Source organism: Coregonus clupeaformis, chromosome 11, assembly GCF_020615455.1.
Source record: "Coregonus clupeaformis isolate EN_2021a chromosome 11, ASM2061545v1, whole genome shotgun sequence".
In the NCBI taxonomy this organism is placed as follows: Eukaryota; Metazoa; Chordata; class Actinopteri; order Salmoniformes; family Salmonidae; genus Coregonus; species Coregonus clupeaformis.
Genome location: NC_059202.1, coordinates 46,739,429 through 46,748,364, shown reverse-complemented (window position 1 = coordinate 46,748,364; position 8,936 = coordinate 46,739,429).

Here is an 8,936-nt window from a genome sequence, read left to right as displayed (position 1 = left end):
AACAATAGCCATTTACAACATTAACAATGTCTACACTGTATTTCTGATCAATTTGATGTTATTTTAATGGACAATTTTTTTTATTTTCTTTCGAATTTCTAAGTGACCCCAAACTTTTGAACGGTAATGTATATATTGTTGTTTTCCTACCTCTAGGTGTTGAAGGTTGGTGGTCCTTTTTACCAGGTGGTTGTCTATCTGCAGCATATCCCTGTACTTCACCATCAGCTCTGTGTACTGTTTATTGGCTCTTTCTGCAGCCCTGACATCTTATAAGCAGCTATTTCCTACAAAAGTGGAAAGTAAGAAAATGCTATATCAAGTCTTGTAAAGAAAACTATTGATTCTTCCTTAAAGGTATACAATGCAGAACTCCCTCCACCATTTCATGGTTGCTAAAATTCTAATAGTTTGCCTAATTTCAGTTTGTGACAAAACAAGCAAGCATAGTGTAGAGAATCATTGTACCATCTAAATTGATGTGAAATATATTTTCCATAACCAAAAATATTGTATTTTCAGCTGTTTGAAGCTGGGGTACAAAACCAAAAGTAAAAGACACAAAAACTAAACTTAAGAATGGGAAGCATAGAAATAACACATATAGAACAGATCTACCGCTTCTTAGACTTGCTTTCAATGAAAATAACAGATCTATAACTCACATTTCTAATTGAATTTTGTCAGGTTGCCCAAAAAGTTACATCTTGCAGCTTTAAAACGGGTTAAATTGATTATCTATACCAGTCATTAAAAAATATACACTACACAGTTATTTATTGGCAGTATGAAACCATCTACACTTGACCCTACTTTTATTGTTCCTCAATAGGTGTATGCAATATGGCGACATTTCAGCCAATCAGAGGGCATGTGTACCTTGTATCTGATCAGGTATCCTATCCTCTGTGTGACGGAGGCCTGCATGGTGCTGAAGTCATTGTTCAGGTTGCTGTTCTTGCGGAGGTGCTGCTCCTGCTCCAGCAGGGTGGTGTAACGATGTGTCAGGGTCTTCTCGTTCACACGCAGCACCGTCATCCTGCCACCTGCCTCCACAGCTCCTCTGGATCCTTCTGCAGTGCCTCCAGCCAGTGCTATTGGACACAGAGGGGATTAGAAATACATAATGCCTAAGTTTAGAGATACAGTGTTTGAGCCACTTGTGTGAATGCGTAATGTTTGGCTCTGTCACTCACATTGAACTCTTTGATCTTCACTGTCCACCTCCTTCTGCTCCTCTAGCTTGTTCTTCATCTCTGTGAAAGTATGTCTCTCCTTCTGCCAGGCCTCCTTCTCACTACAATCATCATAATACACAGAGATAAGTTAGAGTTTTGTGTTCTTTTCAGCTTTGTGGGTATCAGTTTTGGTGTACGTAGGTGTGTCACGAGGACCACGTTCAAATGACACATTGCCTTTTCTGGTGCCATAAAAAAATAGGGGGCTGGCCCGACATTACTATTCTTAACGATAATGGGGGATGTCCATGTTGATATTTTTAAGCTTATGGGTGTGTTTTGATTTGTTAGGTGCCAAGCACCACTGTAATACATTTACAGTAAGTTTGGTCCTCAATCTGCAGATCATCCCAACCAACTGGTCTACTGTACCTTTGGTGCTCCTTGTAGAGATGATCCTCACAGCAAACTTCCCCTTGTACTCCTCCAAGGCTGCCACCAGCTGCTGGCTTGACTCCTCCTCGTTTTTGAACTCCTATAAAATAACATTGTGTGTGTGAAAATGTCTCTCAGATCATTTGAGAGAAATGTTACAGAGAGAAAGACAATAGATGGTGCGTTTTTTGAGATCGACTCAATTGCAGTCGCCCACTGCAAGGTTGTCAATCTCAAACACAACCAATTAGGAAAACAGCTGTAGGCGGAGTTGGGTGAGACTGACCTGTAACAGTCGAATGGCAAACTCATTCAGAGAGCTGATGATCTCAGTGCTGGATGGGGCCATGTCGTCGGGGAGATTCAGGGTCCTAAAGATCACCCCCGTCCCGTCCAGACTCATAATGGACCTACATTTATAGTCTTTTCACTCTGTCCAGCTTGCGAACAGTCATCGAATAGAAAGCTAGACAGACAGTCAGGGAGCATCGAAAATTCCAAAAGGGATGGATAGATAACAATTTTTTGCACATTTTGACGGCTATGAAATATTATAAATATTGGTTTTTACTCCTTTTTCTCCCCAATTTAGTGATATCCAATTGGTAGTTACAGTCTTGTCCCATCGCTGCAACTCCCGTACGGACTCGGGAGAGGTGAAGGTCGAGAGCCGACCCTGCCAAACCGCATTGCTTCTTGACACACTGCTCTCTTAACCCGGAAGCCAGCCGCACCAATGTGTCGGAGGAAACACCATACAGCTGGCAACCGAAGTCAGCGTGCATGCGCCCGGCTCACCACAAGGAGTCGCTAGAGCGTGATGGGACAAGGACATCCCAGCCGGCCAAACCCTCCCCTAACCCGGACAATGCTAGGCCAATTGTGCGCTGCCTCATGTGTCTCCCGGTTGCGGCCGGCTGCGACACAGCCCTGGATTGAACCCGGATCTGTAGTGACGCCTCTAGCACTGCGATGCAGTGCCTTAGACCGCTGCGCCACTCGGGAAGACGAATGCGGCCCACGGGGAAAATGAGTTTGACACCCCTGCCTTAAGCTATTGAGGTGGAGTGAAATTACAGTGTCAGTATGTAAAAGGTTTATATGGATTGGATGACATTACTACTTCCCACTGAGTTATTCGTAGTCTGCAGGTACCTGACTGCTTCTGCCTTTAACAACACTACCTTGTTGCCTTGCCAAACGGTCTGCCTGTGGCAAGATAATAAATAACAAGTTGACTAAAAAAAACAAATTAACAAGTTGGCTCATGCACAAATTCATCTTGTTACTCCTATGACCAGAGAAAGTTAAATATTCCTCTATATTAAAAAAACACACAGCCGCTAATAACAATGCAAGCCTGTCGACACACTTTGCTAACTCATTCATTGAAGCTCCAGTGCTGGTTGCACCGCGAGTGGAGAAGCGCATTTCATGGATTATAAAAAGTGTGGAATAAAAAAGTGTTGACAGAGTTGAATAAAACTTCAACATGAACACTCATAAAAGCAGCAGCTCTTTCCTGTATTTGTTGACAGTCTCTCTCTTGTCATGGTTTTAGACATTTTGAAATCACAGTATCAACGAGGAAGCTGCAGACATGACACGGTGATCTGAGCAATCCGATTGGCTAGCGGTAGGTCTAGTAGGAGGAATTTGTACCTTCAGACACATGAAATGGTTCAAAATGGGAACACTTCACCTGTCCAGCGCACAGGGCAGCTGAAATAAGTACACTTATCTGCAACAGCGCAAGACAAAGAAAAAGTAGGAATGCAAGGATTTATCGTTGTTTTTTTATATAAATGTTTCGCGATCGACTAGGAATGCCTTGGAGATCGACCAGTCGATTGCGATCGACCATTTGGTGACCACTGATCTACACTCATGAATCAGTGAAAGATCATTCTGTGGCTTTCTCATAACAAGCCCTACATCCTGTACAGTAAGTCAGTAAGTGTCACCAGCCAGCTGGATACAATTTTTTTGCCTTTGACCAGTTGACTCATGGCGCTGGCAGATTCCTCCCGAGCTGACCTCATTTCCGGTCTGATCTCGTCGTTCATTCCTGTCAGCTGGTCTACCTGGGCCTTCAGGTGAAGGCTGGCGTCAAACTTCCCATCAGAGTTCTTCATCATGGCCTGGAACATGGAACATGGGAGCAGGGTTGGGGTCAAAAATGTGTATAATAAAGTGAGAACATATCAAATGTGGACAGCTGTGATGGTGCAACTGGCTGCACTTACATGGACCAGCCTCTCCAGACCGAAGACAGCAGCTTGTGAAGAGGGGTTTTTCTGTTGAGTGTCCTGGATTGCCTGAAGTATCTCCTTCATAACTTGTTCCAGCTGCTTGTTCTACATAAACAATGCTTCAACTAAGGGACACATAGAAGAAGACAGCAGAGCTTATCTAACTGTGTACAGGGATTCCTTTGGACATCCACAGTATCTGTTCAATGCATTGACAGCACCAAGTCCTTTACTAGGAAATAGTATTGAGGAAGATATAGTGTACAATTCTGACAGCATATAGCTAGTGAAATGCAGAGTAGCCATCCCCGTACTTCAACCTTTCCTACTGTACGATATAACCCCAGTTTGTACCTACAATTGGATTTAAACTGAGATGTCTGGGTCCTCTGAAGCGCCAACTCTCTCTCCTTATGGTTCAGCTCTCTCCTCAGATGCTCATACTGTAAAACATGTGGGAAATGATGTACATAAGAAAGCATATACAGTGCATTCAGAAAATATTCTGACCCCTTGACTTTCTCTAGAATTGATTAAATTGTTTTTTTCCCTCATCAATCTACACACAATACCCCATAATAACAAAGTGAAAACACATTTTTGGAAATTTTTGTACAGCTATAGATATGATTGTGCAAACGTCAAATTATAGGAAGAGGATTGCCATAATAAATAAATATGTAGCTCCAAAAATTGTTTGGTGATCATGAATATTAACGGTTTACTTTGCAAGCTCATCAGCAATGGGGCAACACTTACTAGCATAGGCCAACTGGTATTTTGGTATGTAACAACCGCTTGAAATGTATAATTTACTCATGAAGCTTGCGTTTGGATTTTGTTTAAAATGAATTATTACTGTGGCGAAGACGCCCCATATGCACGGCTCTACACTTGCGCTCTCCAAACTCCTGCCAGTGGAGAGCGCTTTTTGTTGAAATGTTTGCTCTTGCTTTCAAACGTTTAAATGCATAGGCCCTATGTGGTAAATCTTTATTCCATCTAATCCTACAATAATTGCTAGCGTTTCATCATTCCATCCCCATACCGTTTATTGCAACATGTAGACATTTCTGTTTCATGTTTGATAGGCCTATGATACATTTTCATTTAGCCAACCATTTCTTACCCTCTGAGTGGGCGCAATGTTTATTGTGCACATGAATGTTCACAAGACTCATGAGGTAGAAGTTCTGTTTATTTAATTCAATGTATGGTTTCCTTTGTTCATATTTCCTGGGTTATGTTGGAGTTCCGTGTGTCTGTGTCCTATGTCTCTGTCATTCTGGTTGTGCATAATTCTGGTTGTGTGTAAAGGGAGCGTGTGCGCCTCAGTGCAAATAGAAATAGGCTACGTGGCCTATGCTCCACGCATTGGAGTCAGAACATTGAAAATAGAATATGATTGTTCCATGTATGCATGGTGTTGAAATATCATTAATAATCATTAAGTCTGATTAAGATGAATGTACCAATGTAACAATGGATGTGGGAATTGCCTTTTACATTGTAGAACCAGTTTATTTGTTGTAATTGCCAATTGGGTAATTGTATGGTTCTGGGGGCCATGTGCTTATATTATATAGGCCTACCTGTTTGAGCTCCTGTTAGACATTTTACATTTGAGTCATTTAGCAGACGCTCTTATCCAGAGCGACTTACAGTTAGTGAGTGCATACATTTTCATACTGAGACATATTCGATTTGGTTTCTCAAGGGGACTCTTGCCCTCTGCTCTACCTGTGTCCGTTCAGATAGGACAGGTTAAGCCTGATACAAAGGCTATTTATTTTGGGCTATTGCACATGTATATTTGGTAAATCTACTTGTATATGTTGGATGATATGGCACTTTCACCATTGGATCAACAAGACCTGTAAATAAATCTACACTCTGAACACGTCAACCTGCCTTGCCTTCTGCTGATTTCATGCCCTTGCGACTGCTACAAGGCCCCTATTTTACGATTACATAAGCTAATCAAAATGTGTTGTAGACTAAATAATGAAAAGGGCTGCCTGGTAGCCTCAATAAATAGACAAAGATTTGTAGTTGAACAAGTCATTGCATGTATAGATCTTATTTTTAACTCGACTTGAGACTTGACTTGAAAACTTGTGACTCGACTCTAGTTAGAATGCACAACTTGGACTTGACTCGAGTCTTGACCCATTCTACTTGAGACTCAGACCTTGTGACTTGAGACTTGCTTGTGACTCGAATAATAGTGACTTGGTCCCACCTCTGGTATTTACCTTTGTCCATGACCATTCGCCTGATTTGTTTCTTCAGTTCAAGTCTCTCCTCTTCCAGTCGTTCGATCTGTGTGGTCAAATGGGGTCATAAGGGAAACAGGGCCACTGGCAGAGCTAAAGGTTTTGTTCCAAATGGCACCCTATTCCCTATATAGTGCACTACTTTTGACCTGTGCCCATAGTATAGTGCACTACTTTTGACCAGTGTCCATAGGGCTCTGGTCAAAGGTAGTGCACTATGTAGGGAATAGGGTGCCAATTGGGACACAGTCAAATTGAAGTCAAGAGGTTCCCTCCCATCCCAATTTACCTCTTTGGTGAGAACCTGGTTCTCTGCTTTGAACTGCCGCTGTTTCAGGGATTCGGTTCTTCTGAATTCCGTCAGATCCACTTCCTCTTTGGGCTCCAGACCTTATGAAAGAGGATGATGGATGAAAAACAGAAACTGAATGAAAGGATATCCACTCCAACAACGGAAATGTCTAGCTACTAAGGTCATTCACTAACTTTATGAAATATAACACATTACAACACATTTATTTTGCATCTGCCGTCTCTCTGTTTTTGATTTCTTTGCTGTTGTTTCTTGTTCTTATTTTACATTTTAAAAATCTGTCTGTAAAGTGTGTTGAGACATTGTGAAATGAATTTTAAATAAAATTTGACTTGACGTTAGTTAATTTGCTTTGTGACTTACAGAGTCTTTCCTTTAGATCTGCGTTCTCGTCCAAGAGGTCGTTGATTCTCATTTCCATCTGGTTGATATCTGTAGTCATGGCCTCCGCCTCGCGGTTTCGCACTCTCATCTGATTCTTACACTCTTTGATCTCAGCGATGGCCACCTGCAGACCATCAGTGCCCTGCAGGACAGTAAAGAGAGCCTAGAGAGATCAGCCATGGCTTTCGAACTTTGTTTAATCTAGGATACAAGCTTTGACAGACCAGACATCTCAAAAACAAAGCCTGTTGCATGAGTCATGAGAATAACCACAGGGGTCATGAGAATTGGTTTTTGATTAGTGTAGAAGAACTTGGGCTTGTTGGAGGACCCTTAAGCGACTGGGTGTGTGAAACTGAGCAGGCTGGGCAGACTTACAGACTCGTAGAGTCTCATGTGGTTTAGGGTGTCACTGAGCTCTTTGTCCCTGGCGTCTGTCTCGGCTAGCTCGGCCACACGTTCTCCCTCCCGTGCTCTTGTCTCAGTGGCCTGCAGCTTAGCATTTAGCTCGTCCAGGTTCCTCTGCTGGATGGCTGATGGCAAACCTGGGGAAAAACCATGGACCTATGAGCTATTGCTAACAATGCTACTTCAGAGAGTCTATGGCTACACTAAACTAAAGAGCTCATGCTAACGCGCCAAACGGCTTCCCTTTAACAGGATCCAGATCCATGTGCTTTTACAACAAGAGAATTTGACACGCACCTCTGTCTTTCTTCAGGGGCTTCTTGAGTTCCTCTATGAGCAGGGAATTTCTCTCCATCTCCCACGTATACTGCTCCACTTGCTCTGTCAACATCTTGATTTGATTGTCCCGCTCTTGCACAGCCTTCAAGACATTCACAAACATTTTATTTGTTTGGATCGAATAGGATGAACAGGCAGAGCGGAGCCAACGTTAATACAAGGACAACCACAGAAGATCACAGCAGGTTCTGATTTGTGGATAATATTGTGTAATAAAATACATGAGATATTGTGAAAGGAGATTAAAGGAAAGCAGAGAGGTATGCAAAATAGACAAGAAATATGGAGGACCGAGTAACTTACACCAATTAGCTCATATATGACCTGGCCACGAGTCAGTGATGGAAGAGAAGAGCAAGTAAGGACAGGAGAAAAGAACAGATTGAACAGAAACAAAAGAAGAAGAGAAGCTGCAGTGGAAATCATAGATGGACATGGAACACAAACATACCTTTTTTGAAGATAAAGATACTGCATTTCAAAAGGTGAAAATACAGTAATTCAGCACATATTTCAAAGACAAAGGATGATAAACAAAAACCACATTGTTTGAACTGAGAGATTTAGAGATGTCCTAATATAGTATACAATGCCACTGTTTTTGTAAATAATTTGCATCTGCACAAGAAGTCCCCTAACAGGAACAATGAATTATCTCAATTGAATTGAAATATAAACTCAGCAAAAAAAGAAACGTCCCTTTTTCAGGACCCTGTCTTTCAAAGATAATTCGTAAAAATCCAAATAACTTCACAGCTCTTCATTGTAAAGGGTTTAAACACTGTTTCCCATGCTTGTTCAATGAACCATAAACAATTAATGAACATCCACCTGTGGAACAGTTGTTAAGACACTAACAGCTTACAGACGGTAGGCAATTAAGGTCACAGTTATGCAAACTTAGGACACTAAAGAGGCCTTTCTACTGACTCTGAAAAACACCAAATGAAAGATGCCCAGGGTCCCTGCTCATCTGCGTGAACGTGCCTTAGGCATGCTGAAGGAGGCATGAGGACTGCAGATGTGGCCAGGGCAATAAATTGCAATGTCCGTACTGTGAGACGCCTAAGACAGCGCTACAGGGGAGACAGGACGGACAGCTGATCGTCCTCGCAGTGGCAGACCACGTGTAACCTCACCTGCACAGGATCGGTACATCTGAACTTCACACCTGCGGGACAGGTACAGGATGGCAACAACAACTGCCCAAGTTACACCAGGAACGCACAATCCCTCAATCAGTGCTCAGACTGTCCGCAATAGGCTGACAGAGGCTGGACTGAGGGCTTGTAGGCCTGTTGTAAGGCAGGTCCTCACCAGACATCACCGGCAACAACGTCGCCTATGAGCA